The sequence below is a fragment of the Anopheles stephensi genome, chromosome X, assembly GCF_013141755.1.
Source record: "Anopheles stephensi strain Indian chromosome X, UCI_ANSTEP_V1.0, whole genome shotgun sequence".
Taxonomy (NCBI): domain Eukaryota; kingdom Metazoa; phylum Arthropoda; class Insecta; order Diptera; family Culicidae; genus Anopheles; species Anopheles stephensi.
Window position 1 is genome coordinate 8,693,494 of NC_050201.1, and position 23,858 is coordinate 8,717,351.

The window sequence follows — 23,858 nt, forward strand, 5'->3', positions numbered from 1 at the left end:
GGGAGAGGGCGGGAGAGGCTGCTGCGCTCCCAATCACACCCAACCACCCTTTCTCCGGAGTCACTCAGGCGCGCACCAAACTACACAAAATGTTCTCTCCAAGGGTTAATGTTGATTCTCCTGGTCATTCAACCTAGAACACTGCTGTCAATGTACGCATGAACATCGTTCGCTTGGCACTGGGATTGTCTTCCTAGCAGCACAGCGTAAGTATAAAGAGAATAAAATGAGCAAAACACACCGGCAACCGTGTCTGACGCAACAGCCATAAAGACCTTCCAGGATTTTACTGTTGATAGACGCGGTTAAGACAGCAGGGAATGGAAGCGAAGAACCAGGTACCTCGATCTGTGTCTCGTTTTTTGCACAACACCTGGCAACGGAAACGATTACCGGGACCGGAAATAATGGTTTCCCAATCTGCTTAATCGTTTCATCATCATCTTTGTTCCCGCTTTCAACAGCACCGTGCACATCCTCATTTTCCACCGAGAGAGTTTCCAACTTATTTTTATTACCGTAAGCGCAAGCACACAGACACACGGTTAGATTATATTATTATGACAACCTGGGAACCTGGGGGATGCGTTCTGTATTGTTTGGCGAGTGTAACCGGGGAAAAATTAGATTTTACAGATTTTATTAGCCCGAAGAAAACGAGGGTGAGAATTTAAAAGGAAGGCGTGGTAGAGGAAAACTCGCACACACATACACACATCCACACTTTCTCTCTCAGACATGAAACACAAATATTATGCTAGCAGTAAAACTACTTCCCTTTCGTTTGTACCAACCGGTTGGGTTGGGAAAATTATTATCCCTGTTAATGGCGGACGATGGGTGGAAAACTCACCGGAGAATGGAGCTACGCTAAACAACCGGAACGACATTTCGATTCTACCAGTTTGCTGTGTGTGATCGGGTAATATGGAAAATGACAGGGAAATTCACCCTTCCTCCCACCATTCACTTCCCCTCCCCATCATAACAATCGCTATGTTCCCGAAAATCTATGCCGTACGCTTAACTTCACCCAGTTTCATGACTTCATCCCGTGCGCGTGCCGGGATGACGAAGACTTTAAGGTGGGCGCGCGTGTAACGTTTTCCCCCGGGAGGTGGGTTGAAAGAAAATGGTGGCTGATGGAATAGTGATGGACGTCGCACCGCCGATAAATGGCAATTTATTCGTACGAATGACGCTCAAAAGCGCACGGCGAGAAGGGGGAAGGGTTGAAGGAGGGGATGGAGGACGAGAGGGAAATGGGGGTGTAAAAGTTTTAAAGGGTGGAAACGAATCCCTTTCGGTAGGTTTCGTGTGGTGCGTGGTGGAGTAAAACTTTAATCCTTCTTCCTTGGGCTGGCGAGCCAATTTTCCGGCCAACAGATTCATGTGGTCGCTTTGTGGATGCGGTGGGAGAGGGAGGGGGGGGGGTTTGAGGAGTTGTCGACCGGGGGTGCGATATGGTTTAGGGGGTGAGATTTTATAATTGAAAAATCTTTCCGCTAGTGAAACAAATGCAAAAGAAGAAGAGTTTAAGGGATGATGTGATAACGGGAGAGGAGACTGGGTAGGATGATTTTCCTCTCCCACACACACACACACTACACATCCTATTTTTGGGACCGGTAGAACAATACCGGTTATCAGCAGTATGCCGATTGGCAAGCATTGGTTGAAGGTGAAGGAGCTTAACTTTCCGAACTCTTCGTGCGCTACATTCTCTGTCTCTCTGTGGGGCTAAAGAAAACCGTGATAAAGTTGAGATGATTTTTCCGCCGATCCCGATGGGGGAAGGAGGGGCGGAGGAGGGTAGGGTACTGGAGGAGTTGAAGTACAGTATCGATTCAGTGAAGGGTTGTGGGCCCACGATATCGGTGTCTGATATGGTGCACGTAGGCTAGAGAATCAATATGCCAATAGCTGTTTGGGAACAATGAGTAACTTTCGCTACAACAAAAAGAACGCCCTTTAACGCAAAGTATATTTAGAGTGTCTGCTACACGCAGAAAAAGGATTGCTTATAAAAATAAGCTTTCGATTTCGCAAAAACTGATCGGATTAAGATCGATGGCCGGCGATCGAAGCGTGATGCGATGTAGAACACCAGTTTAAGATACGAGTAAGCAATTTCGTGTCATGTACATTGCATACTTTCAGGCAAATACCACACTGCATTAAGACAAACATACCCTAAAACGGACCAATTCACCTGCAATAACTACCGATTGATGAGTTTTGGTTAACAACTTGTTAGCCCGCTTGTCGTACCACACTGTCTGGGGTGGTTTGCACACCCCGAACCCCCCCCCCCCCTTTTCCATCTTGTACCAAAAACGTAAGACTGAATCGAGAGAACGCTAAATTTTATTGAAACGAGAGTGAAATTGATTTCAAATCGACAGCTGCCCATCTAAAAAAACAAAACCCAAGGAATCCAAGGAACAGGATCAGAAACGAGGTTTTTCCTACCATCTGCTACCACACCACCCACCTACCCCCTGAAAATCCCATTCACCCGCAATACGCAAACGTTTCACTTTCGGTATAAATATTCAAAACCCGATGACGGCCGCTCGGTAGGATGACGCTTTGCTTGCCATTGAATCCGCAGACAAATAAAGTAAATGGGAAAACAATCCCGAATTCCCTTAACAGACACACACACACACACATACATACGTAACCACCTTGGTTTACTGCCAGCACTTCCCGCATAGCGCATCAACAGCCATCCATCATCGAATGGTTTAATAGCTTTTCAGCAAATAGCAGCGGATGCAAAAGTAGCATGGGCTTAGGAAGGATGGGAGGGGGGTAGCGTCTACGGAGGGGAAGCATGAGGATTGGAAAGTCATGAAAATGGCTCCAGCTTTCGAGTAACAGCCACATCCTCTCCCCGCCCCCCCCCCCCTCATTTTTGCGGAAAAAGTCAATTGTCTATATCCATTTCGTCGTTATCTATTCCCTTGGTTCCCTTTTTTTTGATTATCTCCCTCCTTCTCTCGACACGCTCACTTTCTCTCTCTCTGTCGCGCTTTCACCGGCATCACCCTTTCCATGCACCGTTTGCTATCATTTCATTTGGCGATTGGTTTTTATCGATATTTTCCCACCACCCGCTTTCAGCCTCTACGTCTCTTGCAGGCCACGGGAAAAAGGGATGTCCCAATCCGCCGGGCTAAAACAACCACATAACCTCATTTCAACCGTCTTCTCGACTGCTATCTGTCTCTTTCTGTCTGTTACTTTCGAACAAACAAAAACACAACAGCTCAGAAAAGAAGCGCGTGGTGACGTGACCAGGAGTAGCACCCAAGATATAAAATGGATTGAAAAAGCTGTGTGCGCGTGTGTACTATCACCGTAAAACAACGTTACACGGTTACTGGTAAAAGCAAAATCGGTGTGTGTGTGTGTGTGTGTGTGTGTGTGTGGTTTCTTTTTGTTTCCCCCCCCTCCAACCCCAGTTTTGCTTTGTGCACCATTTTTGTAAGTCACTTTTCGCTGAATATGATTTAAAAAAACTAAGAACAGCATAAATGAGAGCAAAGCTGCCAGCAGACAGGGAAAACCCCCGGCTGTCAGGGAGTAGGAGTGTGAAGGAAAGAAGAAGAAAAAAAAACACGAAAAAAGAAGGAAAATGGCTACGAAAATAACATGTTAACTTTATCATGATTTTCTGGCATGACACGTATCTCGTCGCTCGCATCTTTCGCCGTTGCGCTGGAGTGGGGCCTGAGCTTTGGTTCGTTCTGTTCGGATTATCCGGCTTCCGGGATTCTGACCCTTCTTCTTCACCTCACCCCCCCCCCCCCCCACCCGCTTAGAAAACGGTGGCGAGAGAAGAAGGAGCTGGAAAAAGGTTTGATGTAAAGCTGTGGCTCGTTGTTGGCGACAAGGGTACGCGCTCGCAACTAGAAACAACATTGTTTCCGCCTGCCGTTCGATGGATCGAATGATGGGGTCTGAAGCACTTGTTCGAGCACTTTTCCTCGAGTGGCGCTACTGACAAGTAGGAGTTAATGCAGACACACACACACGACAACGGGAGTCGTCTGGAGTAAATCGGTGGGGAGGAAGTATTTTGCATGAACGTTGGCTACTCATATTCAACGCTGCCAGCTTTTTCTTTGCCTCACACTGTCCAAACAGTACATCACAGCGTGTGTGTGTGCTGTAAGAGGTACAGACCAAAAGGGAAAACCAGCGAACGAACGAGCCGGAAGAGGTGGAATCGAAAATTGCCAAGTTTGTAAAATTAGTCGAAACAAAGCGGGACGGGAACAATGGGTGGGAGGTGAAAGGGGAAGGGGGAGAGAAAAGCACTTGCTGTATCACGGCGAGCGGGGTAGAATTTTCTGAATCTGAAGTACATCTAGCACAAACTGATGGTTTACCAATGTTGAAAGGTTGACGTTTGAGAAGAAGCAAAAAAAAAAATGCACAAAGCGATACGAGGAGCGAGCGATAGGTAAAACGGCTCTTCTTTATGGGTCCCTCCGTTTCATTTTACATGTTGCCTAGCCATGTTATCCTAACATCTGATACAACTTGATTTCAATTAATAAAATGAAAATAGCAGTGAAATCGATTGGATCGAAACATGGGTACGTTACACATTACAACCATTGTTCCTGTCGGCATATAGTAGATTGGTAGAACAATAATTGAACTTGTATGTGTAGCAAGCAAACCGTATAAATTGCGGTAACATTACGCACCCGGTGATCGTTCATATACTTGGCAAAATCGTTGAGCAAAGAAAATCCTTCCGTAAGCCACCAGGCGTCTCCATCGAGGAAGGAATAATTCTCGTACGATGGAGGCGCCTGGTGTTTCATGTTCGTTTCGAATGATTTGTTGCATTATTTCGCTTCCCGTCTATTTAATAAGGCTTTGTGCTATGCATGTGAATATGGTTTTGTACTGTCTTTCCACGGCCTTTGTGTGTGTACCCTTTTTTTTTTTAATTCCCAGCTTTAACGGACACGCACCCGCCCCATATCCAGAACTCCTCACACATTATAGACGTCATTACGTTTTGCCGTGGCATGTCAATAACCCTATTGTGTGGTTTTTCCGGACTTTTCTCCATGCATCAGGAAAATATCCCTTCCCACCCCCGCTTGCTATTTATTGTCCGTCCCGCAAACAAACAGGGGCATTAGCATTAGAGAAGGATTCCCCGGTTCCACAAAAAAAAAACCCCGCTCGGCATCAAGCAGGAAAAGCGATGGGTTCGGAAAAGCCATTCAAATTTCTCACACAATTTGTTAATGGTGATGAGCATTTCCACACCACAACCCGTCTTCGCTCACCCTCCCCGCCCATCGCTTTCCTGCGCCCGGTCCACAAACAAACTAATACAAAAAACCTTTTTTAACGGCTCACCGCTTATGGGATATCGTTTTTTTAACGGGGGGGCGAGGAAGCATGGGAACGGCTCGGTTGCTGTTGCACAACATCACAAACCAGCAAATGTTGACTTTAATCAAATGGCTCATTTTGTAGTCCCACTGTACTACCAACCTTCTTTCCCGCCCCCGGGTTTCTATCGGTGTATTGTTATCACGGGGAGGCCGGTCCTAGGACGGTCAATGATATATCGTAGTATCTTCTTGGGATCATTTTGTGTGGAGGGACCCGTTTTTTTTTTGGGAGGCCATTTTCGAGAAACCCCTTTTTGGGTGATTTTTGTTGTCGTTGTTGCTTCGGAAACAGGACGCACAACAGTAGATGAGCGATGACGTGCGCTGGGTTGGTGTTGAAAATATTGGTAGCGTTCATTTACATACACCTCTCCATCTGCTCTCTTCATACACGTGATTTATACATCACATTCGGGTTGGGGTGTATAAAGTATTCATATGAATTTCGTACACCGATGTGTAGGGGGGGGGGAGGAGGAGAGAAAAATAACCCACCCACAGGATTCGCCAATCTTTTAAGCCAAATCAACAGCCGCACAGAAACACGCAAATTACGCTCACGAAAGCAAAAACTCACTCGAGCGCGACTCCAAAAACTGGGCCCTAAGACTTCGCAAGGACCCTTTTTCCTATGTAAGAAGCACATCAAAAAAGAAGGAAAAGGGAAAACAGAATCTAATACGCATTTTTCCTGGACGATTGATTCTGCCAGTCGAGGGATTTTTGGTGTCCGGCGAGGAATTGGGGGAAAAAAACGAACCTAAACCATCAAATCGAAACTGCTTAAACTGGGCCGATTTCCGCTAGAGATGGCCAAACAAGCAAAAGTGGTGCCGGAAGATAAAAAAATATTGAAAATCTGTTCTGGAAGGTAGGTGCAACCGGAACCCGGAACCGTTGGAACTGTTGAAGCCATCCGGAACCATTGGAATTGTTAGAACCGTCAGAACCGTCGGAATCGTCGGAGCTGTCGGAACCTTCGGAACCGTCGGAACCGTTCGAAACCGTTGGAACTGTCAGTCGGAGCCGCTAGAACAGTTGGAACGCTCTTAGAAGCAAAGCAAATATTTGTAAACACATGATCTCGCATTTCATCGGTCGGATTAAAAAAAATCGCATTGGGAGTAAAACCTCTTCGTTAGCCAGTCCAACATCGTCTCCAAAAGCAACGTCAAGCGTCATTGAATCCATCTAACCAATGAAATGATTCTTGACGTGGGAATCGTTCCGGATGGTTCCAATGGCCCAACCGTTTCAGCGGTTCGAATAGTTCCAACGGTTCCAAACGATTCTGAACGCTTCCGATCGATTCGGGACAGTTCCACCTGGAAACGGCGATTCCATTGCTTCGGAATCAGAATCGGAGTCAAACTACCCGCATTTGGAGTAGTACCTTAGGTCCATTCCAGAGAACCCATCACTAATGTTCACCCGTAATCGATCCGGTACAGTGGCACACGGAAAGGAATCAAATGGAAAATCTCCCTTTCTCAACAAAAAAAAAAAGGAAATCCTGACGGGTTTGGTGATGTAAAAAAAAACTAAAGAATATATTCAATAACGTACGGGTCCAGTTTACTCTGCCGTACCGCACAGTTATTTTTTTGTTTGCCATGCATGTCTATTATCGGTTGGTTTGGTGGGGGGGAGGTTTTTGGGACTATTCACCACTCTCACCTAAAGGTACACATTTAGGCTAGCGGCAAACGGAAAGAAAATCCTCAATACTCGGGCAAGACGGGCGGACATGTCGAACAAAACAGACGAGTGAGTTAAGCTCCGGGAGGATAAAGTGGAATATAGTGACCGACAAAAATGGACAGAAAGAAAGAAATCCTTCCAGAACCTGTCCAACGCCAACGCGTGGTGCTGGTTTCTAAGGGTGTACGGAGATGTTTGTCGTCCAATTTAGTGTCCCATCGTTTTCGCTTTTTTTTCTCTCCCTCTCTCCTGTCGGTTTGATGCTCTGTCTCTACGTGTTTCAATATGCTTCGCCCACCTGTATTCGTGCCATTCGTCTCGGTTTCAAAGTGTCATGATCAGGTACAGGACAGTGTGGGGTTTCGGTGTTCGCTCACCAAATCTTTCATCGAGCTACCAACCCGATCGAACCGGGCCAAAGAGACGCAAACTGTGTGCTTTGCGTAACGTAAATTTAAAATAAACACAGCAAAACACAGACAAAATGGTGACTCTACTAGTGGAGTTTCTTTAGTCATAGTGGCAAACTTTTTAAAGCACCCTTATATGTGCTGCTGCCGGTTTTCCAAGATGGACTCTGCGAGACAGTGTTCACCATTTGCAAATGGTCTTTAACGTCACCTCCGCTGACCCGGGCCACCATTGTGACGGGAAGTTGCCTAATTGTTTGCTGCCCGGAAGCATCTTTCCGCCGTACGTAAGACAACGTTTTTGCAAAAGGGGAAGTACCGTGAAGGTTCTGGTTTGCTGATTAAACATGCGCGCGGGTGTGTGCCGGTGCGTGTGAGAGCTCAATCTGCGGGTCCTCGCACACCCACACACACATGCTCGTTCTAGCCGTTCGGGGGGATTTTTTTTGCTGTGCAACGTGTTTTCACCGTATCTGCACGGAAAACTCATTTCCCCCGATGGTACGATTCGGAATCAACGGGATAAATTTCCGTTTAATTACCACTCAATCATCATGGCGTACGAAACAAGGGTAGAGGGGAAGAGGGGGGGGGGGAGTTAGAGTGGTGTTAAGTAGGGAAAAGAGAGAGAGGGGGATGGAGAAGCTCCCTAGCGCGACTTGATGATGGTGGCGGTGGCGAGATGAATTGATTTGTCGAACCGGTTGCCCCCGATTCTCTGGCAGCTCTCAATGATGCTCCCCCCCCCTCCCCGACGCCCGAATGTAGGCAAAGTGACTGTTAATAGGGATGTTAATAGGCATACCATCCTACCAGGACCTACTGCAAAATCGCACCAGATCGGCAACGTCGTTACGCCGCATCGCTTTCACTAGCTGGTACGATTCCAACTCGCACTCGCACAAAAAAAGATGGCGAAGAAAAAAAAAAACATATCCGGAAACCGGAAATCATTCACAAAACGGAAACTCAACTCAATCGATAATCTTTTACCCCCGGGGTGATGGTTTTTGCAAACCCACACAGGCCTCTCCCACTGCTTCCCACTGTCAAACTTAATGCAAATCTTCATTTCATGGTACCCCGAAGCATGGACCACCTGGTTCGGTGGTTCGAAAAACGGCAATGAATTATGTATCGCAAATTGCATCATTGCGCTCTCCCGTTCGATTCGGTTCTTAAATCGGGCCTATGGGTGATTTTAAATTTTCCGACGCATTGGTTTCTAGGAGGATGGCTATTAAAAAGAGTGATTTAAGAAGCGATTAAGTAGAATCAAGAAGCGTTTTTGAGTGCGTTTTGCATAGCTTTAGGCGTTGTTTGGGCTAGCTTTGGGGTATATGGTGATTTACGGCAAGAAACATATCACTTTTAATCAGTAAGATTAAACTTTAGTTACTATTAAAGTATATAAATGTAAACACAATTGATTACGATCTCCATAGACCATTGTGTAGAAAAATGCGCCCAAAAGTATGCAATATTTGTGAAACAATACCTTTTGACAATGATTTTGTATTCGTCTACTAACAACGTTTTTTTAAGAATGCGGGTAAACTCGCCGTAAAGTATGCAATCGGTTTGATAAAGCATACCCCATTACAAGCTTGTTAAGCATTATGAGACGTGGCTTAAACTAATGAAAATGTTGTGCACCTTACATATTTTACTTTATTACTTGGGTATTTAGATTTTCTCGGTTAATTGTGCCTGTCACTTCAAAACACTGGCTACACAAAAAAGAGTGTATAAGAAATGGTTTTTAACAAACAAGACGCTTTTCCGATGAGTGTTGCATAACTTGAGGCGTTTACACGTTGTGATTAAAGGAACACATTGAACACCTCTTAAGAATGAATTATGAAAAAGTTATTTTTTGCGTTCCGTAAACATTGTGAACATTGACAGCGGCACCGGTTTTCCCACAGCAGGATCGGGATTCAAATCCCATCCCAGGATTTGACCGCCTCCCAGTACGCAGAGCTTACTATCCAGCTACGGCTAAAATCAAGTCACAGAAAGCCAGAAATCGCAGGCTGATACCTTTCTAGGTTTGTAGTGCCAAGGAAGAAGAAGAAGAAGAAACATTGTGATGGTTAAGAAGCTTTACTCAAGCATTATGAGACGTTGTTAAAGCTAATGGTGATTTGGCAGCCCTGCTCGCATACTTTATTGTGCCTCAAATTGGATCTCTGTGTTCTCATGTCGATATAGAGAGACTGGGGAGATTTTACAGTTCCCGTGAATTGGTCCTACCTGGTAGGGTACTTCAAATTCAAGAAACTTTCCTGGCGCATGTTGCATTACTTGAGGCGTTTACACTAGTTGTATAGCTAGAATACGCCTAAAAGTATGCAATGTAGGTGATGTAATTTATGCATTTAGCACCTCTTAAGAATGAATTATGTATTCTACAAAAAAAGCGGATGATGGTGTAAAAGCGCTTTAAGGTATGCAATTGCTGTGATGAAACACCCAACATAGCGAGCTTCTTAGGCATTATGAGCCGTTATTAAAACTAATGATGATTTTTGCGCTCCAGCATGCTTTAAGAAGACGATTTTGCCCTCAACCTTGCAGGACTGCAACATGCGAAAGGTTGCGAACCGTGGAGCGCTACATAAAGCACATTGTTACAGATTTAATTACATTTCGCTTCACACGTGTGTGTGTGTGTGTGGGCCGGTTGGATAAAGCGTTGGAAGTCGAACAACTAGGAAAACCCGACGGGACGGGTAAAAGATGGAATTGTTTGGTAGCATGTATTCAGCTTCGTTTCCACGTTTGCCGGTGGTCAGGGTTTGCCAACGCTAACTCAATATATGCCCGAGGGAGCTTACGATGGGGAGAAGTGATGAATTATTTCCAGGAATTGAAAGGAGGGAGAGCATCAGCAACAAAAAAATTCTCCCTGTCTCCGGGCAAAAACCAACTAAGATTTGATTAAACACGACGGTAAAGGCAAGCAACCCGGGACGTTACACTCATTTTGCGGGCATTGGATGCGATTTGCTAACCTTGTCTGTGCCAGCCAGTACCAGCTTCCGCCACCCTTCATTTCTCTCTCGCTCGCATTTCGGGGTCTCTTTTATGTCTGTTTGGTACAGCCTCGTAACCATAATCGCATTCATGTAAGGATAACGGACGCATCATCGGTTTAAAAGAATCCTTTTAACCTTCCCGTCGGTTCACGGGAGTGCCTTCCCGCGTTTCCCTCTTCCTGTTCCTGCTCTCACTACCCACCCCCCCGTCCCCCTCATTCAAAGGCATTTCTCTGTCTCTGTAGGCGCCATCAAAGGAATTCTTCACCGGCTTGCCAAAGCGAGCAGTGCGAGTGTGAAGCATCAAATGATGGAGTGCAGTGGCAAACGTGTGCCGAGTTTACTGACGCCTTCTGCTGCTGTTTGTTTAATCGGAGCCTCGTGTTACCGTACCGTACCAGCCATCCATCAATCGCTCCCAGCCTACACACATTCTGCTGGCAAATGGATTACTAGATCACACTGGCACAGGGATTTGGATTCGGTTCTAGCGTGTGCGTGGGCCTGCCAAATCTGTTACGCACAGGCACTAGGGCTGAAGCACATTACTTATGAAACGGTTCTAACCTTCCAAACTACGGCAACTTCCCGAATGATTTTAATTGACGTTTGAGCGTGTTTCACTTGAAAAGGGCATAATGGTAGCTGCATACGGCAGCTACTTACGCACGGAAGACAAATACCGATTGCAGCTCGCTTGCAATCACTCTTGTTGAGCGAATCAAACCTAAGTACAATTAATTTGCATTAAAGTTTTAAAATAAAATTGGTGTGCTTTTTTTCTTTTTTACTTCAAAATCCCTTTTTGAAAACCACTTAAAGTGGTGAACAAAATTCTGGCCAGGGAAAAACTTTTGTAACTCCTCTGCACCCCCTCCTCCCTCCCCCCAGAAATGAGAAACTCTCGCCCATCTGTTTCAATTTCGTGCACAAAAAAAACTGTGTCACTTTACACCAATGCCTGTCGGTTCGGATGAAAATTGGTTCGTCCACGTCCACAAAAACCCAAAAAACCGGAACCGGAAGTTCGCTTTCGCTACCCTCGGGTCCTTCCCGCAAAATGGTGTGGGGCACAACTTGACCGGAGAAATAGGAAACAATCGGAAACGGTGGAACCGTCGTGGGAATAAATGAAGAGAGAGAGAGAGAGAGAGAGAGAGAGAGAGAGAGAGAGAGAGAGAGGCTAGGAAAAATAACAGACGTTCTTAGTCGAAATGATGACTCAAGTTTTATTTTCTCCTGGTCTCATCACAGACAACTTCCCAGGATCAGAATATCCCCTTAAAGTCGGGATGAGGTGTTTGTGATTTCAAGAAGTAAGCCTACAGCAAGGCTTTCGAACGTCTGTTTGACTCCAATGCCTCCAAGGTCCGAGCTGGTCACATATCAACACCCCGGTGCCTCATCTGATAGTGTGTGATCGTCACGGAATCAAGGGGCGGTTCAACCATAAGGGTTGAAACTGTCACTTAATTTTCGTAAAAGGTTACACCCTTCTCGGCACTAGGGCATCAAAAAAGAAGCGAGCTGTATCTAGCTGCAACAACAGTGCCAGCAAGCAAATTAACCCATTACCAAGAATGTTCAGCTCCTATATGCACAGTCGAATGCACACTCGATCGAGCTGTGGGCTCCTCTCTGAACACGGGAGCTGTAAAACCGTTTAACAAACTGTCCTACGTCCTGATGGCCGGTGTTGTGCAGGGGATGGTGCGATTAATGAGGAAACTTTTCCCATCCCCATCCCCCGAAAGCTCCCGGGTGAGGTTGAAAACAAAACCCAGACACCCGGAATTGACCGTTTCTGGTCTCGTGTCCTGACAAACGGCACCGAAGAATGGGTTCGCTTTTGTTTGAAGTGTTTGATAAGCTCTTAAAACTCTTCAACGCTACTACACGGGATGAAGTCACGCAGCAGACACATGCAGACAAACTTTTGGTGGAAAAGGGAGTGAGAGAGAGAGAGGAGGGTAAAATTGGAAACGCTTTCAAGGGTTGAGAATGGATACTCGTCTAGAATTCGTCAACTTATGTCTTGACTAGACAGTTCGAAGGAACAACTAGATTATTCTGTCACGTTGCTGGAGGAGAACCGAATGAAATCAGAACAATCTGGACTTTAAAGTCTTAATAAGACAATTATTTGGTGAATGACGGGTGTACGGGGTGCAGTTGATGGAATAGATTTGCCTGAAAGTATGCAATCTGCGCAGCACTGTAACCTTTTTTGGGCTTTTTTCTAACTTATCATTCGTGTAGTGATTGAACCAAAGTACAAAATTGGAAACCATGTTGAAGTCTCATTAAAATTTGCTTAACAAGCTCTCTTTGTTATAAATAGGCAAACTTTTTTTTTATCTTATGAAGAAGAAAAAAAAAACAACCTGCCAATAGACTTCGACTGGGCCGGCAAAAGACAACATGGTGTGGGAATGGGATACTACTGTTAGCTTCCGAACGGCCAGATTTTCTACATACACACACATTCTCATGTACACACACACACACTCATAGATACAACACACATCACATCACACAATCATCTTTCATTCTATTGTCCAACTCTCGGTAACACACAACTTTCAATTCTCTGGTGTATGTGTTTGTGTGTGTGTGTGTATAGTTCGCCGCCCCCCAAAACACTCTTATCACACACGTCGACAACTCTTCACACAGCTGGAGTCTGTCGCTTTTGCTCAGGGTACGGTGTGTTTGACTTCCACTTGCAGGAGCTCCAACTCCAGGGCGAAGGAACGACTCGAGTCCCATCCTTGCCCAGACTCCAACCCATTGCTCTAATCCATCCAGCATGTTCCGGGATGCCGGGTGCTTTGGATAGGATAGGTTAGAGGTGGAGGACGCGCAAACCATTGAACGTTGAAAACCCTGGACCCCGGGAATGAATGCCTGTACGAGGATCGTGAGGTTGATTGTGACGTGGGGTTTGTAGTTTTGCAGCAGTTGCACATTCTTTACACGAGCCGGCGTAACGCAGATCGTAGTTGTGTTGTTGTTTTTAAGTTCGTTTAACCTGCAGCAAAGTTTGGGAGCACTGTTCCACACCAAACGCTGGAGAAATGTTCACTTGATCATCTCGTTCAGGAACAAAGCTTACTGAAGTCCTATAGTAGGACTGATCTTAGCCGATCTTCCACTGGTCGTGGATATGAAGATGAACTCGTGGCACTTGGATATCCGCGATCTTAAACCGGTTAATTTTAAACGAAACACGTCACCTACACTCATACACTCAATGTACTCGCGAAACCGCGAACCTATTCACCGAAACCAGCACGGAAGCACGACCTGCACCTGGCACTGGCACTGTGCGAAATGTGCGATCCGTCACACACACGGTAGGTTTTTGGGACGGGTAAGTAAAATGCCTGCGTTCGAAGCCCCTTTTCTGCTTCGGCGACGATGACCGAACTACGGCGCTCGGCTTGCGAAAACGCTCTGACGACGCGCTGCGACGGTGGCAATCTAAGCGGAACGGATTAATCAGAACGGTAGGCACGAACGATGCTGTTGCTTACAGCTGACGGATGCTGTCCTGCTCGCTCTCGGTCCCGCATCCGTTTCTCGCACTCGTATTTCGGAGCTGTCACTATGGGTTGGCAGAAGGACTCGATTTGGTTTGGTTTTAAATTATGAGCCGATGTTGAGTCCTATCTATTATCCTGACCTATCCTGATCCTGAGAGTTGAATCTATTTTTTACTTGCGTAAGGGCATATGAATATCTAAACTAGATGACTTTTCTGAAATGCTAATTCCTTCTCCGGGATCAGGACTGTAGTTTGAACCTTTTGAACAAGTCTTTTTGGATGATTAATCCACTAGGCGGCGATACGATACCTTATCAGTTGAGCTTTTTTTTTTGGAAGTCAAAATCGGCATTTGCGGATATAAGATTCGGCTCTTTTCGGCTCGGCTGTTATTAATGTCAGCTCCCCGGATCTGAATTACCCACTTAAGGTATACAATTATCTGTTTTATAGATTACAGGTTATTCAACTTTATTTAACAGACGATGTACAGTCTTTATCGTGCAACTAACATTTATGACTTAGTTATGAATTTTAATACGTGAATGCTGTGGGTTCATTCGTCAAAGAGATACTGCAGCAGATTGACCGGATGTCTAATGTCAAATACAGGGTGCTGTGATAGTTCATATAAAGGCAAATATAGAATCACACCGTGGGGTGGGACGGTAGCGAGGCGGTCTTCGCAATACCGGGGTTCAAATCTCATGCAGACCGGATCTCCGTACGCAGAGCTGCCTACTTTGCAATCGGTAAAATCAAGTCACAGAAAGCCAGCAATGGCAAGACGAAACCTTTCAAGGTTGTAGTGCTAAGGAACAAGAAGAAGATAGAATCCCTCAGTGTAATCTTTGAAACTTTAAAACAAAAAGTTTGCTTTTGTGGATTAAATCCAAGTCAGTCCCCTTCTTCGGCATTAAAACCTTTGAAGGTCTCTAAATGTATCCATAACCGTATGGGAAGACGGTCCAGACGGGATTAGATATCTGGACCACTTTTGCTACATGAAGTCCCTAATAGGTCAATTATGTCAAATTATGTGGAGTATCGTTTCTAAAGTTTCTAAATGTGCTCTTTTGATCCTGAGTCTTTGATTTCAAGAGCACGATTTAGTCCGGACTTGAACGTGGATATATTTTGGACATACCTGCACCGGGGGGGCCTGGTGGTAGAGGCAACATCGGCGCCAGTATTCATACGGCAGGACCGGGGTTCAACTCCCATCCGGGACCGTTCCCCCGAAGAAAGGACTGACTACGTGATATCGTTAAGTTATCGACTGATTTACGTGATATCGTTAAGTCTAGTATGCCAGAAATGGCAGGCATGACCTAAAAGGTCTTTTAACATGATGATACTTGTGTTGAATTTCTGTCTGAGCTATCAATTTTAATCCCATAGTGCAAGTGTCCCTTTTCTGAATGGCAACAATTTGGGAAGTCAAAAAGCTCCAAACGAGAGACACGGATAATGCTGACTCGTTGTGCTTTAATGGCGTGAGCAACTATTCCACTTGCTATTCCAACCTATCTCGCTCCTATCCTTAGACTCTCTCTCTCTCACTCTCTCGCCTTATCCTGATACGGTGCGCGCGCGCTCTTCGAAACGTTATCAGATAACAGAAGCTCTGCTCTCTTCTTCCATAGAATGTGTGCACAGCATCCAGCGATTTTCGTGAGAGCATTTTCGGAGTATCATCAGCTGTTGTTCGGGTTCGGGTTCGTGTATCGCTAATGTCCGTGCAACCGCACGTGCATATTTGCTCGGTTTGTGCCAGCCAGCCGCCAGCGGAGGTGAGATAGGTTGCAAGACGACGTCCGCTGATGTGTCGCCGCCGGTGCAAAATGAGAGTGTGTTTATTTGCGCGTCGCGACAAGCATACACAAGGAGACGTTTCTCCATCTCTCTCTCTCTCTCTCTCGTTTCGGTTTAATCTTAACAAGTGGTTTCATTTGCGTTGCTGGTGTATTTCCCACCGGTGGGGGGGCTTGGTGAAGTTGATAGCGTTACAACCCTCGAGGGAAATTCATCTCCAGCACACACAATCGCTCTCTCCCTCTCTCTCTCTTTCTTTCACCATGTTTCCCAGATAACTTCACAGACTAACCCTCAAGTGGAACCCGCGTCGCCACCCCAGACACGTGATTCGAACTCGCGTCGTTTGAGGTAAGGAACCAAGCCACTCTCTACACGGTACACCGAATGCGCTGGTTCAGTTGATGTGTGTTGATTCCTGCTTTTATTCTACGCAATGCTCACGGAAGGGTTAGCTATCATCCAACTCGTGCCTCGTCTCGGAAGCTGAAGCTATCTCTGCTAGCGCTCGAGCAGCCGAACCTTACCGTTCGTGTCGGTTTTGTGCTGTCGGGGTTTGGTCTAAAATACCGAAGGATTCGGCATGCCGTTGTCGTCCTCGTCACCGTTGTACCGGCTGTTGCTTTTGCCGGAAATGAACTGTAGCACTCTGCCCCGACGGTGCGATGACAGATGAATGGAACCTCCGGACGGCTCCAACCTTCGCACACACACGCACTACAATCTCCGCTCATCCCGAATCGATGAATAAACGATGAGAGATATTTCGAAACCGATTCCAAACCGGAAGTTACTTGCTTTATTGCATAGCTAGTCTGTTTTTATCGGCCGCCCATGGCCTTTTCCATCGCCCTCGGTATGTCCCTGTTTTTGTTGCTCGTTTTTGCCCCAAAACTTCGTTCGAGTATCAGTCAATGACCGCTATCGATAGGTCGGAAGGTGGGGAATGTATAAAAATAGTAGCAAAAAATAAAGGGACACAAAAACTTGATCCTAACGAATGTTAACTGTGTTTGCAACGACTTTGCAACGAAAAGAAAAGAACACACAGAAAAGGATGTCGCATCCGGTCGCTATTCGCTTCTCAATCGTTGTGCATGATTCAAACACACACACACACACTTCATTACCGCTCATTTCCCTCGTCCATCTGTTACGAAAGGGGGGAAAAAAACAAAATGGCGAACGTCACAACTTTCGCCTCAATCCAATCACCGAAAATAGCGCCTTCATTCATGCGGACGCATCGTTTTCGTGCAGGACAGAAGCATTTATTTTGGATGCGGGCCAACACGGGACAAACGAGCCGTTTGTCCTGGATGCACTTGATGATGCGAAACAGTGCGCTTCCGGCATCTGGCGTACGATCGTTGCCGCCTGCAAGTATGCAACGGGTGGTGAAAAAAAGTAAAATTTTCGGGTTGTAATTCCATCACGTAGCAGCATAATCCACCAGCAGTGTCTCTTTCACCTACAAGTACCGCCCTCCCCAAAAACAAACACCCCTCCCCTTCTCACTCCCTTCTCTTACTCCTCCTGCTTCCCATGCCCAATTATGGTATGGAATGGGGATGATGTGAACGATCCCTTAACAGCTGCGAAAATGACAGAGCACAACACGCTTTGCAAGTGCATTTATTATCCCTTTTGCCAATACACAAACATGTACAGGGGGGGGAAAAAAACATCAGGAATCACTCCACGAACAGTGTCAGGAATCACGCTGGCAGGATTAGTGAACGGGAAGGTGTGAGGGAATAAATACAGCCAATGCAAACAAAAACGACGAAACGAATGTAAATTGTAAATCGAAAAAAATTCTAAATCGAAATATGTTTTTGCAATGCTGTGCACGGAATAGCAAAATGGCGGGTGGCAAAGGAATGGCGGTGCGCAAGTATGCCTTCTCGGGCCGGTTGAATTGTTGGAAAGATTTTGCTCCAGCCCGGCATTTTTTTGAATAGCTATGCAGTGGGACGCTCAATTCTCACCCTCCAAGTTCCTTTTCTGCCTGTACGATACGAAACAAGGGGGGGGGGGGATTCTGGCAATCATCCACCACGTTTTATGACGAGGAAAATATTCTCACACCACCCCCAAAATGGCCGATGCTGCTTCTCGGACACCATCGTTCGATTTATCGATGCATGTTTTATCGAGCACCTGCCCGCAACTTATCGTGCGTGAATTTGATCCCCCACACACACACACACACAATCTCGCATACAGGTGCGAGGTCTGACAGGCCGTATTCCTTGCGCGATCTTTTCCACGCCAAACACCGAACGGAACGCAATCGTGAGTAGAATTGCAAATGGCGAACGGTTATATGAAGGGGATATGGACAGTACCGCATCGTTCCGCTTTACTGTGGCCATTTTGTTATGCGCATTCTGTTATTTTGCTCCCCCTTTTTTCCCTTTTGCTTGTTGCTTCTTCTCACACTTATCATCCAGTTTTTTTTTTGTGTGCTCGATATGGCTATCCTGATCCTAATTCGTTATGAATAATGGCCGGCAGGTCGATATGCATAATGACATAACGTATAAAAACGAAAAACAATTTTCCCCACCCACATGGGTGGATGGGCGGCAATAAAAGTCGGCGGTGAAAGAGATACCAGCTGCAGAAAGGAAGGATTAGGGCAGGTGATTATTATGATTTGATCAATCGTGTTGCGGAAGATAAATATATCGATGACTGTATCTCGAGTACGTGGCTTGCGGTGCTGGATTCCTTTTGCATAAATCGGAAAACGGTTTGTGTGATCAATAGAAAAAATTGATAAATATAGATTACTAACAAATAATAATAGATGTGTCACATAAATATAATACTACCACTACATGAAGGCTTTATGGTAATATAAGGCTACCCTTATATGAAGGCTTTATGGTCTTATAAAAGTCTTAGGTTAAAGCATTTGTTCAGCAAAAAGGCTTGATGGTAAGATCAAAGTAAACAGGATCCATACTATATTATTTTATAGCTATTTCATGTAAAAAAATTCCTATCGTTTATTTACAGAGACCTTGGGTTCATGAGACCTCATTCGCTCCTTTTCGAAGCCATATAAAGTAGGGTAAACCTCTAATAATGATTCTGATGTACGCAGGACTGACTATCCAGCTTCGGGTAAAATCAAGTCACAGAGCGCCAGAAATGGCAGGTCCGAGACCTTTCGAGGTTGTAGTGCTAAGGAAGAAGAAGAAATCTCTGATAATGGTCTTCGTCCAACATAGGATAATATAAGCCCATATTTATAGTTGGAGAAATAGGTGCATCGGAGAGCTCTAAAATCCTTTTTCCGACTACTGGTGCTGCGAGTGTGTAGCGCATTCCGAACTGATTCGTACGACTCTTGCTGTGTGGTCGCGGGGATGATTCCACTACACATCATGATTTTGAAAGACGCTAGATGTCACAATCGGTGTCGCAATACCGGGTGTGATTTTAAATCAGCTAGAGCAGCAGAGAGGGTTGTTTCATTACTGCAGTGGCAGCTGGAGTGGGATGCATCCTCACGAGATGTTTGGACACGCCAGCTGATTTACCTCGGGTGGTTTCCGCCTGGGTTTTGTGCCGTTTCGCGGAGGTCGAGTTCTTCACAACGCAGTTGTTGACTGGGCACGGCTTCTTCCAGGCGCACCTCGGGGACCTGAAGCTCATCAGGGAATCGCAATGCCCAGAATGTCCGGATGATCGCGATACTCCGACGCACGTCTTCTTTGAATGTCCACGTTTTACTGTTGTTCGCCGTCGTATGTTCGAGCAAGTTAGTACGGAAGTGGCTTCAACGAATGTGGAACGAATTGGTGAAGTATCGCAGAAGCGATCAAGACCATCATGTCTCGTCTGGAGCAGCGACGCATTCGCGTTGAAAGGGAAGATACTGAGGTTGGTCAAGTCTCTCAGCAGTAAACTGTAGTGAAGATTTGTATTACTAACGCGTACTCCTACAGGCAGTACGTCACCTAAGGTGCTAGAGTCCCATTAGCTCATACAGCATCCGGTAGTAAGCGTAAACTGACACGCCAGACGCCCTGACCAGGTAGTCATAGCGCGGCGACGAGGCGTGTCTTATGGACAAATACCGTCATTCTAAACGTAATACCCTAGTTGGTAAGCTTAGAGTTACGGTGAAGGCCCGAGGTGGTTTCTGCCGGTAAGAATCTGGCAGTACCCAGAGGGTGGATGAATGGTTTCCACTACGGTTTTTTTTTAAAAAACCCATAGTTCTGGTTTGTCTCTACAACCTCGACCAGAATTGATCTTGGCCTGACATTTCTGGTTTTCTTGAGTTGATTGTACCTTGAGGAGGTTCTGGCGGAATTCAATACCCAGTGCTACTGTATACTTCCTACCCTTACCTACTTACTCATGCTCTTACAGATAAAAGAAACACTAACTAAGAAACAGCAAGCCATTTTATATGATGAAAGCTTTTGAAGTGAAGCGACCATTCTAGGGATTCGGAACCAGTTTGTCATCAATAACTTGAGGATCAAATGCAACTCTGTTTAGTGCACATGATTATTGGATACTGTGGTCCGATAGAGCCTAATACAAACAATGCTGAGGTCATTCTCGAAAGTGACGTCAACTGCTCGTCTTGAGAGATTCATCTTCGCCTTGTTCAGAAAAACTTCATCTTGTATAGAATACTGTTCCTCATTAAGACGGATACTCCGGCAATAAAGCCTAGGATTCCTGGAACATTTCTGCTACCAAGGAAGGGCCTTGCAACATTGTTGAGCTGGACGGATTTGTTGAGAAGAAGTCGATCATCAGGCAAAACCTGAATATTCTGGCTTTTTCTGGTCACAGGCTTAAGCTCATAGTACGAAGAAAATCCTCAATTACAATTTCTCGGCTACATTTGCCTTAGATATCCTTAATCATACTGACTACGCAGTTATATCTCTGCTGTCCATAAAATAAAACATCTTAAAAAGACAATAAATAATTCGGTGGACAGCAAAGACATGAAAAATATTTTAAATTAATCTACGTTTGGTCTTTAAATGGTCTTATAAAGGTCTAAAAACGATTTTAGATTTATGGGGTTTATTTAAAATTTATAGGATCCATTATAGCATTTAATTATGGCAGGCAAATTATACTCTCTATTTCTCTTATCCCTCTAAATTGCATTGATATGGAGAAGTTCGAAATGTAAGCGTTACCAAGCGTTACAGATGCGTTTTTATTAATGAAGAAGTTTGAAATGGACAAAGTTCTTTAAATCTACCGACTAAGGGCGGAACTCCCGTAGCCGTTAGAGATGTGTGCGTACAGTTTAAAGTCTTCAGCTCACCAGCTTTCAACAAGAGCCACCCAACTACCTGTTCGTTACTCGTGCACATATCACCCACCCACCTGCCTGGCCCCATCCACCCCCCCCCCCCCCCCCCCCCCCCGAGCAACAGTTTCATAACAAGTGAAGGGTGTACGATGCGGCGGAGGTACCGGAGCGTTTCGCAATCTGTAATAGATCTGCGCCACCACGTTCCGGCCAACCCATCGGTGACGGCTCGCGGCACTCAAACAGCCAATTAGCACGCAAATTTCGAACGGAGCGCCAACGCCTCGCCGCTTCACACTTTGTTTCACACACCGACCGTTACGTTCCGATTTGAGTCGTTCAAAATCTGCTCCACAAGTCCGGCCGGTGAATGTGCCATTCTGTTGCTACTTTTCCACCATAGGAAGAAGAAAAAAAAACTGGATCGATTTACAACGTAAGTGAAAGAAATAGGAACGCGAGAAAAGATTCCGTTCGTAAATGGTCCTTATTGAGGTGCTTAGGCTGTGGGGAAGAAAAAACGCGCGCGCTCACGTGTTCCAAGAAGAGCGGAAAAAGGGAAAAAGGGAAAGGAAAAAAGGGCCACCCATCTCCCTCCCACCCCTCCACTCAACAAGTAGGTAAGAGTCAATTAACGATGGATTAATAAACGAGCACTTCCGACACTTCCCTTTTGCTGGTGTGGGTCAGCCAGATATCAATTCCTGGTGCAACTCCCAGTAGAATCCCACCGAGCCGAATCGTAATGAAGGGAAAAAACAAAATCTCCCACGCGCTTCCAAAGTTTCGGCAATATAGATGTGTGTGTGTGTCTTTCCCCCGAACGTTCGCCCTTCTCCCTAGGGCGACCGCCGAACGCAATGGTCGGCAATAGGACTGATCAAACAGGATCAAGAATTAGCTCGAGATTTCGCTCTGCCGAGCGTTAAAGTTCGGCTCTCGTGCCTCGTAGCAGGAAGGAAAACTTAACGTTTAGTTTCGCTTTTAAAATACGTGCGAAACTAAGTAGAGAAAACTTGACTTGCCTCCATGAGTAGAGTGGGGCTGGTGCACCAGCCAACGACCAGGACCAGGACTCTGCCTTATATTCCTTGCCGAAGCCTGACGGAGGTGGGAATGAAGTAAGAGGGTTTTTTTTCTTCTTCCCTATGCTCAGTGTTTCGCTGTGACTTGTGCTTTAATTTGTTCTTGCACGTACTTCTTTTGCTTCTTTCATTTCAATTCCACACCCCCGAACGATGGGGGCGAACAGCGCGAACTAAAGTTCAGCGTCGTAACAAGAAAACGTACTTTCCGATTTCGCTTGGGGATTTTTAGCGTCACCAACTCTCGCCCCCGTCCGCATCCGTTCGAGTCGGTTAAGTTTCCTGGCGTATACACTCACTACTGCCCGGCTACGTGCGATGGGTTATAGTAACTGCCTTACTTCGTTTACTCTCTCGCTCGAGTTTGCTTGTTACTTTGCACAGGCAAACTTGCCTGCCTCACAGCAAGCCGCCATTTTCTTCTCCCTCTTCACACACACACCGAGAGCGAATGAACTTCGAGCCGGTATCCGCTTGGTGAAGTTGTCTATACTTTAAAGAATCGGTAAACATTGCATCGAAATGCACTTAATCTTGAGAAACGTCGGCAGATTTTGGCTTAGGAAAAATGGGAATCTTGGTATAAGGGGTCGCGTGGATGACGTAGGATTACTTAAAGCTTATGTTCTCTGTATCTCTTAATGCTTTAAAAACTTCATAGTGGGAAGTGTAGTCCGCGATTGTGTGAAAGTGGTATCGTGTTGCTTGAAGTCCTGCCAGTGTTGCGCACTATACCTGTTCTCGTCTATGGAGACAAGTGTACAGCCGACCTTATCATCATCCATGCACCTCGTTAGGCATCGGTAAGTGGACAGGATTCGTTGCAGCATCCACGCGGCCCGAGGACCCATCGGGCGTTCTATTACGGCACAGCTACTGCTCTACACGTTACTTTGTCGCCAGGACGTTCTCCGAGCGAAGGACCTACCGCGGAGGCAAACCTATCACCGACCCTTCCCTTGTGATAATGTTATGCAAAAAAGCTTTTTATCATCCCATCATCGTCACACCGTCCGTACACCTTCCGCAGCTGGTGAAGCATTTCCATCAGCTGTAAAACAAAACACACCGCCCGGGAGCGTGTGGGAATCGTTGACGTGCAATGAAAGAAAAATGTGTCCTTCTTTAGCGTCCTGCCACAATTTCTCACTTTCTTGGTGCAGGTCTAGGCAATAGAGCGCGGGACATATGTATGTGTGTGGGGGGGGGAGGTTTCTCTCCCTTCTTCAGTGTTGCACAAGCACCTAGACAACCGGGGAACGAGGGTTTTGTTGCGTACTTGAGAAAGGTCGCACATACACACACAGCAGCACGCCTATTTAGAAGTGTCCGGAGCCTTGGAAGATGCCTTGGTAACGTCTCCTGGCGAACCTGTGTGCGACAGTGTGACATATGTAATCCGATTACGTAAGAGGATTAAAGTGAGCTGAGGTATGACGATGTCATCGTTCGTTCGTTGTCGCCTACAGAAAGCTGCGACGCCTGTGTACGTCTTCCAGCGATCGGCAGAAGGACCAGATCC

General features: G+C 45.9%; 1 protein-coding gene across 2 annotated transcripts in view; it reads right to left on the minus strand.

Moving 5' to 3' along the window:
- LOC118517435 overlaps nucleotides 1-23,858 on the minus strand; it is a 96,853-nt gene that overhangs the window by 43,985 nt on the left and 29,010 nt on the right. The window lies entirely within an intron of this gene.